The sequence below is a fragment of the Podarcis tiliguerta genome (assembly GCF_965153285.1).
Source record: "Podarcis tiliguerta genome assembly, chromosome: 2".
Classification (NCBI taxonomy): domain Eukaryota; kingdom Metazoa; phylum Chordata; class Lepidosauria; order Squamata; family Lacertidae; genus Podarcis; species Podarcis tiliguerta.
In genome coordinates, this window is record NC_139535.1 from 116,271,611 (window position 1) to 116,280,239 (window position 8,629).

Sequence of the window (8,629 nt, forward strand, 5' to 3'; positions counted from 1 at the left end):
TGTTATAATGGAATGAAGCAAGTTGTAAGAGGGGCTATACCTATTTATGACACCTGAGGCTCAATTGCAGATGTATTTATGTTTGCTCTGAGCTGAGTACATTAGCTCTGACTCTGTGCACATTATGTGTTTGAAGCACATTTGAAAGCACATTTCCCCTCTCAAAGAATTCTGGGCACTGTAGTTTGTTCAGGGCTGCTGAGGACTGCAACTCAGAGAGGTAAACTGCTGTGCCCAGAATTCTTTGAGGAAGTAGATGCTTCCAATGTACTTTAAAGTTATAGCGTGTGCGCAGTCTCCTTACGCCTCTCCTTACGTCCTAATAGAGCTACTTCTGGAAAGGGCTGTTGCTGCCAAGATGCCCTTCATAACGCTTGTCCAACAACATGCTCCTTAAACACCCAGATGGCAGGTTGGATACATTCAGACACCCTCCCAGGTGATGGGTTGAGTAAGGCACCCTGCCCCCCTCTCTGCTGAATTCCATGTGGCTCCGCAGCTGGAACAGATGTGCCAAGACATGCTGCAAAGGTGCAGAACTCCCCTCGGGAGGAGTTAATATTTACTCACCTTGGAAGGAGGCAGCCTCTTCTGAGAGCTGGAGCTGGAGGGGGGCAGAGACAAGATGGGGGATCTTCACGTCGAAAGACAATAGCCTCTGGTACTGAATCAGAATATTTGCGCCCCCCCCCCCCCCAGGCTGTAGGAGGTGCTCTGCAACCAGAGAGGGCGTTAGGATTCCTGGAGGTTTCATGCAAGCCTCTTGATATCATTAAAACCATTAGAGCCATGGAACGGCTATGAGTCAAGCCGTGATCACTTTGCCTTTGAAGGGAAAGTGGTGGTAATGGCTGACTAAACCCCCTGACTTCCCTCCCAGGTAAAAGGACCCGTTTATGGGCATTGGCTAGAATCAAAACACACTTTTTGGCTCACTTTGCCCTTGTGCATCCCAAAATCAAAAGGCAGTTATTTCCCAGGCAAGTCTATCCTTGCTGTGCAATAATGATTCTATAAGGAGACACGCTACAGCCAGTTACAGGAATAAGAATAAGAATAAGAATAAGAATATACCGTATTTTTCGCTCTACAAGACGCACCAGACCACAAGACGCACCTAGTTTTTGGAGGAGGAAAACAAGAAAAAAAATATTCTGAATCTCAGAAGCCAGAACAGCAAGAGGGATCCCTGCACAGTGAAAGCAGCAATCCCTCTTGCTGTTCTGGCTTCTGGGATAGCTGCGCAGCCTGCATTCGCTCCATAAGACGCACACACATTTCCCCTTACTTTTTAGGAGGGAAACAGTGAGTCTTATAGAGCAAAAAATACGGTAGTTTGTTTGCAAACTCTTGCATTCTCTTATGCCGAGCTGCTATTACACTTTTTATAGCTGCTGCTTTTGTATTTTTAAATGTGTTGCGTTTTACATACTTTTGCAGTATCTGAGGCAAGGAGGTTCAGGAAACTGAACTTTGGGACCCTCTAATCACTCATATGGCAGAGGTTTTCACTGTGAATACACCAGGTGTTCTCTGGTGGTCCAGGGTTGTGGCCTGAAAGTATATGAGACCAGCACCTTTCAGGCCTGGGTGGGTGGGAGACCTCTTGGAAACGCATGTATGCCACATTGGATTCCAGAGTGGAAAAACAGTAGGATATATATGTAAGAAAATCAACCTGGACGTGCTGCTTCAGGCAGGTGCAGTTTGCCTAAGCTACCTGTCGGTTGTCCTCCAGTGCACATTAACAGACACATTCTCCTCGTCACATTAAGTTATTCATGCAATAAAACATGTCAGGGGGATAAAATACGGTTCACCCTGGGGCTTATTAGAATTCTGAAAAACCTTGTCCCCTCAAGTTTGCAAAGATATGTTTGAATAAATAAAGACTAAATGGGGGACAGCAGGGAAGCAGACAGTCAGAAGCCCACCTCCAGCAAGTATCTCAAGGTCACGGTGTCAAATATTCTCAAAGGTTCAGAATGGTGTTTTTTATGGGATATGCACTTTGCATGCAAGCAAATTCCGCCCCCCCCCCCCGCATCCACATTATATTGTTGGTGTCAAAATGCCAGCCTGTATTCCTGCCCCCATTTAATCCTGATTTATCCTTTCCAAGGGAAATCCAATAAATAGACCGGTTGCCAGCGCTTTGATTGCAAATTCTGGAATATCTGCAATATCTGGAAGCGCCCACTGGCTGCATGGAAACCATACATTTCATTCACACACACATAAGAGTCCTGGGAACTCTTGTTAAGGGTGCTGGGAATTGTAGCTCTCTGTGAGGTAAGCTACAAGTCCCAGGATTTTTTTTGGGTGGGGGTGTTCTTTAAATGCACTTTGGATGCATGGTGTGTACACAGCCACTACTTTGAAGTACCTGCGTGCGCATTATAGAAAAGAAAATCCCACCAGAAGTTAGAAACATCCCACATTTGCTGTTCTGAAAAGTGGAGCGGTGTGTTTTACTCCTGCTTAGATTTATATATTATTTGTACTTCCAGGCTGCCTTTCCCTGGTTTATCCCACGGCAGCTTACAAAAGTATCACAAATAGAACAAGCATCAATTATATTTAAATCATAGAATAAAAGCACAAGATCAATGACAAAATTAATGGAACTGAAGAGCGATGCAGGAGGAGGGATGGCGTAAACGACTCATCCAAAGTTCAGGGCAAAAAGGTATGCCTTCTTGACCAACCGTCAAAGTGCACCTTTCTACCTTTGGCTGAGCTGATGTCCTCGCTCCTCTGCCGCTGCTGTTCTGTGCTCCTGTTTTATGGGGCTTGAAATTCAGTGGCATAGCGTGGGGGGTGCAGGTGGGCCCGGCCGCACCGGGCGCAACATCTGGGGGTTAGGGTTAAGGGGCGCCAATCCACGGGTTAGGGGGCGCAAATTACTTGCCTTGCCCCGGGTGCTGACAACCCACGCTACGCCACTGTTGAAATTGCATACTGAGGTGTTGTTTGCTGCATTTAGCATTATGGTCAGGCAAAGTAATCCCTTTTTTTCTGAGCATAAGAAGGTGGCATCAGAGGAAGCACCTAATTCTTCCATATATACTGGCTCACATTTGATTTCTGTAAAAACAAATTCATAACCACAAAGGTAACAAATTTGCATCCACCCTCTGGCCCCACATGTAGGCCTCCATCAAGCCTGTTATTTGTAAAGTATCATGCACATAGATGCTGCTATGGACATAAATCTACCTACCTGGTCACTAGGTGATATGATGTGCTGGTTATATTGCATCTCCAGGTCTATTTCATATTCTACGACAACTCTGAAACAAGCAGTAGTATGCTCCTGTGCACATGAATTGACTAGACTAATTCTAGGGAGTTTGTGCCAGCAGTTAAAGAAAACACCTGTGAAACAATGGTTGCAATTGCCACAGTATCTTCCATATGGACTCTTACAAAGCATTCTTATACATGTCTACTCAGAAGCAAGCCCTGCTCATTTGAATGGCACTTATAGCCAGGTAAGTGGGTATAAGACAGCAGTCGTAAGTTTTCCAAAATCTTTTGTATGTTGCTCAATCTTTTGTATTGCCTTGCACCCTATTGTATTTTCATTGTAGTGTTTTGTGGTATATTTTAATTATGGGTGACCGTGTTTATATTTTAATATTTATTTATGCAACTGGTTTTTATACTTCGTAAAAAATTAAATCTCTATTTTGGTAGGAAGTGATGTAATTATAATATTAATATTAAAGCTTAATACATTATCAAAATAATATTATTATCTATTTGCTGTTTACTTCAGTTACATGATCACATCACACTTGTTTCTGAGGGGATGTATTGTAGCCCTTCCATTCAGTTTTGACGCTTTCCTTGTCACCGGTCTCTTTTTAAACTTATGAGTAACCGTACAGATCATTCTCTTCCCCTGTCCTCCACAGTTTGACAGGTAGGCAGACACCAGGTGACCTGTTTTTGCCACTCAATTTGAAATTGAACTGCAGGTGGCGGTGCAAAGGCAAAGCACTGACAACCAGGGTGACCTGCAGGTCTGGCCAAGCCAAGCTGAAGGCCATCATGTAAATGCCCCTTTCTGGCTCACAGTTTGGGCTTAAGCACATTATGGCTACCCTTCTGAACCATTTGCCCCATCAGCCTTCCTGCCCCACCTGCATTTTCTCCTCAGGTCACCTCCCTGCAAGGGGCAGTTCAACAGTCCAAGCCTTGCTTTGTTTGTCTGTTAGCAGTGATCTGTCCTGCTGCGCCCTTGGCACATTTGAGGGAATCAATAGAAGGGGAAGGGATGCTGGACTGTGAGAAAAACATGGCGCCTGCCCCACAGGGCTGTCTGCCCACTCGTGAAGAGACGAAAGGGAAGCCCCCAACTGCCTTCTGCTCTGCATGCCAGGTAGAGATTTGCGGACAGGCAGCACTTTGTTTCAAGGGGCAAACAGACCAACATGGCATGCATTTACCCGTAAGGAGCACTTTGCGCATTTCTCAGGCCAGAGGGGTGTGTGTGTGTGTGTGTGTGTGTTTGTACACATGCAAACACCTCTATATCATAGATGTGTCATAATAGTCGATCCTGCAACAGCCCCTGCTGGCCAGGCCTGGCACTGAACTACGAAACCAATTTCAGTGTCTGGGGAACTTCAGTTCGGAGGTGAAGAACTTCTTACATGCCAAGATGCATCACCAAGGTCCAAGGGCACATTCCAGCCTGGCAAAAAGCACTCAGGGGAACATGAAGTAGGTCGGGTGAAGGGTGTGCTTGAGGAGCAGGTGTGGCTTAGGAGAGTTCCCCAGGGACAGAAAGGCCCAGGGCTCCCCCACCCAGTACTTTAGCCCTTTCCATCCCTCCTCTCCAAAAAAAGAAAGAAGGGAAAGTCTGGTGGCTTATTACAACCTCAGGACTAAGGATTCACAGTCAAGAGATTCATTTTAGTCTTAGAGATGTAATAGAAAAATTAAAAATAGTGCGTTCCAAGTGATCTTTTAATTTGCATGGTGGTAGCAGTAATAATTTCATTTACTTTTGTTTATACAGTACCATTAGCATCAATTGTGTCTTGCATTTACACAATAAAAATGTTGGCGCTTGCTCCCAAGAAGCTTAATAAACAACGGGGGGGGGGGATGGAGAGACAAGGATAGCAAAGGGCAGGTGGGAGTAGAATTATACATCCTTAAGTTTAGCTACAGACACATTCCTGCCATGTAAAAGCACTCAACGAGGACGTCACTTGCAGAGAGCCCCAAGGATCATATAGAAGGGACTGAAGCGTCTTATTTGCCACCCTCGATTTACAGAAAGGGAGATTCACACATAGATGGGACTGGCAAGAAAGACACGATGGAGTCATGCTCGAGCAAGTTGGCATTTCAAGCAGGAATTTGTAACGAAGATGCCGTTGGCCATGCTGCCTTAGAAGATGGTCCAAATGGAAGACACCTCAGTGCCATTATTCTTGATCATGGGTAAGGGGCCGGATCTGGCCCAATCACCTTCTAAATCCGGCCCGCAGACGGTCCAGGAATCGGTGTGTTTTTACATGAGTAGAATGTGTGCTTTTATTTAAAATGCATCTCTTGGTTATTTGTGGGGCATAGGAATTCGTTCATCCCCCCCCCCAAAAAAAATATAGTACAGCCCCCCCACAAGGTCTGAGGGACAGTGGACCGGCCCCCTGCTGAAAAAGTTTGTTGACCCCTGTTCTTGATCTTCATAAAGTTTCCTACTTATTACTTTGACTGCCCATGAGGAGCTTAGAGCAGCATTGCCATATGTCCTCTTTTTCCAAGACATGTCCTCTTTTTCATGATGAGAATAGGCAGAGTTCCATAGTTAGAAGTTGGCAAATGTGTCCTCTTTGTTGCTCTTCAAAATATGGCAACCCTACATATACAGTGGTACCTCGGGTTACAAATACCTCAGGTTACAAACACTTCGGGTTACAGACTCCACTAACCCGGAAGTAGTACCTCAGGTTAAGAATTTTACCTCAGGATGAGAACAGAAATTGCACACCGGTGGCACGGCAGCCGTGGGAGGCCCCATTAGCTAAAGTGGTACCTCAGGTTAAGAACGCTTTCAGGTTAAGAACGGACCTCCAGAATGAATTAAGTTAATAACCAGAGGTACCGCTGTAATTCACAGCTGATCTCTCATCTAAGCATTTCACAGTGGTACTGTCCCCTGGGCTTTCAGTCCATTATCTGAATGACAGGCCCATACAGAAGCCAAGTGAATTGGCAGGTAGATCCTACTCCAATAAGGGTGAAAGGACCGGCTCTTCCACTGCACTTGAGGGCAGCAGGCGAGCACAGTGGGAACAGGGCAGGCCACATGACACAGCTCTGTCCACTCCCCGCACCTCAGCGTCGGCCACCTGAGGCAGCTGCCTCAGTCTGTCTCATCATAGAAGTGTGCACACAAAAGCTCATACCAATAACAAACTTAGTTGGTCTCTAAGGTGCTACTAGAAGGATTTTATTTTATTTTATCGTAGATGATAAGTTGCACTGTTTAACTTTAATTGACTTCAAAGGTTTTAAACAGCTGAACTGTACAGCACCTGGCCTATTTCTGGTCCAAATTGTAAATGCTAACAGTACTTAGGATGCATGATGGCCCATGGCTGGATTCAAATCTGATGCAGATCATAGGAAAAAGGTTTGTGTAAGCAGTCCTTGTCACGTTTCAATGCGTTTATCATGACTGCTAATCTATATGCATGCAGCTAAGCTTAGCACATGCTAAACTGGCACACATGGACTGGAGGGAGGACACACCAGCTGCATTTAAATGTTATTGGGACTCTGTTAAATGCTTATATAGGTAAGTTGATATTTGAGTTTTTCTGTGATTAGGCTAAAAGGTAAAGGGAGCCCTGATCATTAGGTCCAGTCGCGGACGACTCTGGGGTTGTGACGCTCATCTCGCTTTATTGGCTGAGGGAGCCGGCGTACAGCTTCCGGGTCATGTGGCCAGCATGACTAAGCCGCTTCTGGCAAACCATAGCAGCACACAGAAACGCCGTTTACCTTCCCGCTGGAGTGGTACCTATTTATCTACTTGCACTTCATGCTTTCGAACTGCTAGATTGGCAGGAGCTGGGACTGAGCAGCAGGAGCTGGGACTGAGCAACAGGAGCTCACCCTTTTGCGGGGGTTCGAACCGTCGACCTTCTGCCCTAGGCTCTGTGGTTTAACCCACAGGTGATTAGGCTTAGGATTGCTATGTGCTGTTTTTTTGAACAGCCAAATTGTTTTATTTTTTTTTTTCTTATTTGAAAAATGGTTTGTTGTTTACTTGTTTGTTTTTAATCTGTTTGATCTGGAGAATTCTGCAGCAGTACATTTATAAGTCTGGATGACTAGATCTATAGATTAAAGCTTAGAAAAGGTGTGCATGTGGGGAAGGGGAAAGGGTGGAACAGACTGGCAGGAATGAGTAGTGAGCTGTGTACTGGCATGATATGGGTCTTGTTCACACATGCAATCATTTGATGATTGTAAATTCAATGGATGATTTGTATGTGTGAAAGGGCTATCAACAAGGTAACACTACAGGTTTTCAAATACAATCTAGAACACTGGAGTCTATAGCATTCAACTGGCACTCATCCATACCTGCTTCACGCATACAGGACATCATTTCCTTTTTCCACACTTAAATTATGGAGGCCTGATGAGGGATAGCTGACGGCATTCATGGACTCCTTTGAAACATCATGTCTGGGAAATGTAAAGCAATAATATGTGCTTGATTTGTGGTCTTTGATCTGTGATGGGTCATTCATACATCACAGCAGCAATCAAGTGATGGCCTGCGTGTGTGAACAGTTCACATACACGGAAAGATGAGCAACAGTGTATATGCACAATGCCTGGATGGGTGCAGAGGACCGCCAAGATGGCTGTGTAATGTAAAACTTCTTTTTATGAATATATTGCATAAAGACAAGATTGATTGATTGTATAAAGACAGATATTAAGGGAGGAATGCTGTTGGTGGAGCCAATGGCTGCAACCTTTCCAGGGACAAAGAACTTTTCAGGCAGGAATAAACTAATGTGATTTTGGACCCCGATTGTTAACGTATAATTCCAGGCCGGCAGGGCAGAGTTTTGGTCAATGTAGAAAAGTTTGCTGCACTATCCCATACGAAAATTGTGCGCGCCCGCCCGCTCCATAATCAGCCATTTGGGATGTTTGAAAGTATCAATTCTGCACGGGACCGGGAGCGTCTTGTATGTGTAGCTACTGAGGACCACATTCCGTTGCGTGGGGACTTCTGCTCCCCATGCGCCAGCCTTGCCCTCCCAATGCTTCCCCTTCTCTGCAGCTTCCCAGCGGCTGCGTCCCAAGCTGGAACCAGCGGAGCCGAGCGCGCGAGTGGCAGCAGCTTAATTCGCTCCATCTGCTGCTGTCTCTCTCTCTCTCTCCGCCACCGCGGGATGAAAGGAGACGCTGAGGACTCTCCAGGCCAAGCCCAAGCGGGGGGATGACGTCTGGCCAGCGGCAGCCAAAAGACTCCGGAGAGGAGGAACGAGGCCACCGCAAAGCCTCGGCGGCCAAATGTGGCGACTGGAGTCCCGCGGAGAGAGGCGATCCTGCGGGATGGGGCTCCTGCTACTGAGCAGGA

At 45.9% G+C, this 8,629-nt stretch overlaps 1 long non-coding RNA gene across 1 annotated transcript in view; it reads right to left on the reverse strand.

Annotated features, from left to right (window-relative positions):
* The window catches only part of LOC310671810, a 56,900-nt gene that overhangs the window by 28,400 nt on the left and 19,871 nt on the right, over positions 1-8,629 (reverse strand). The window lies entirely within an intron of this gene.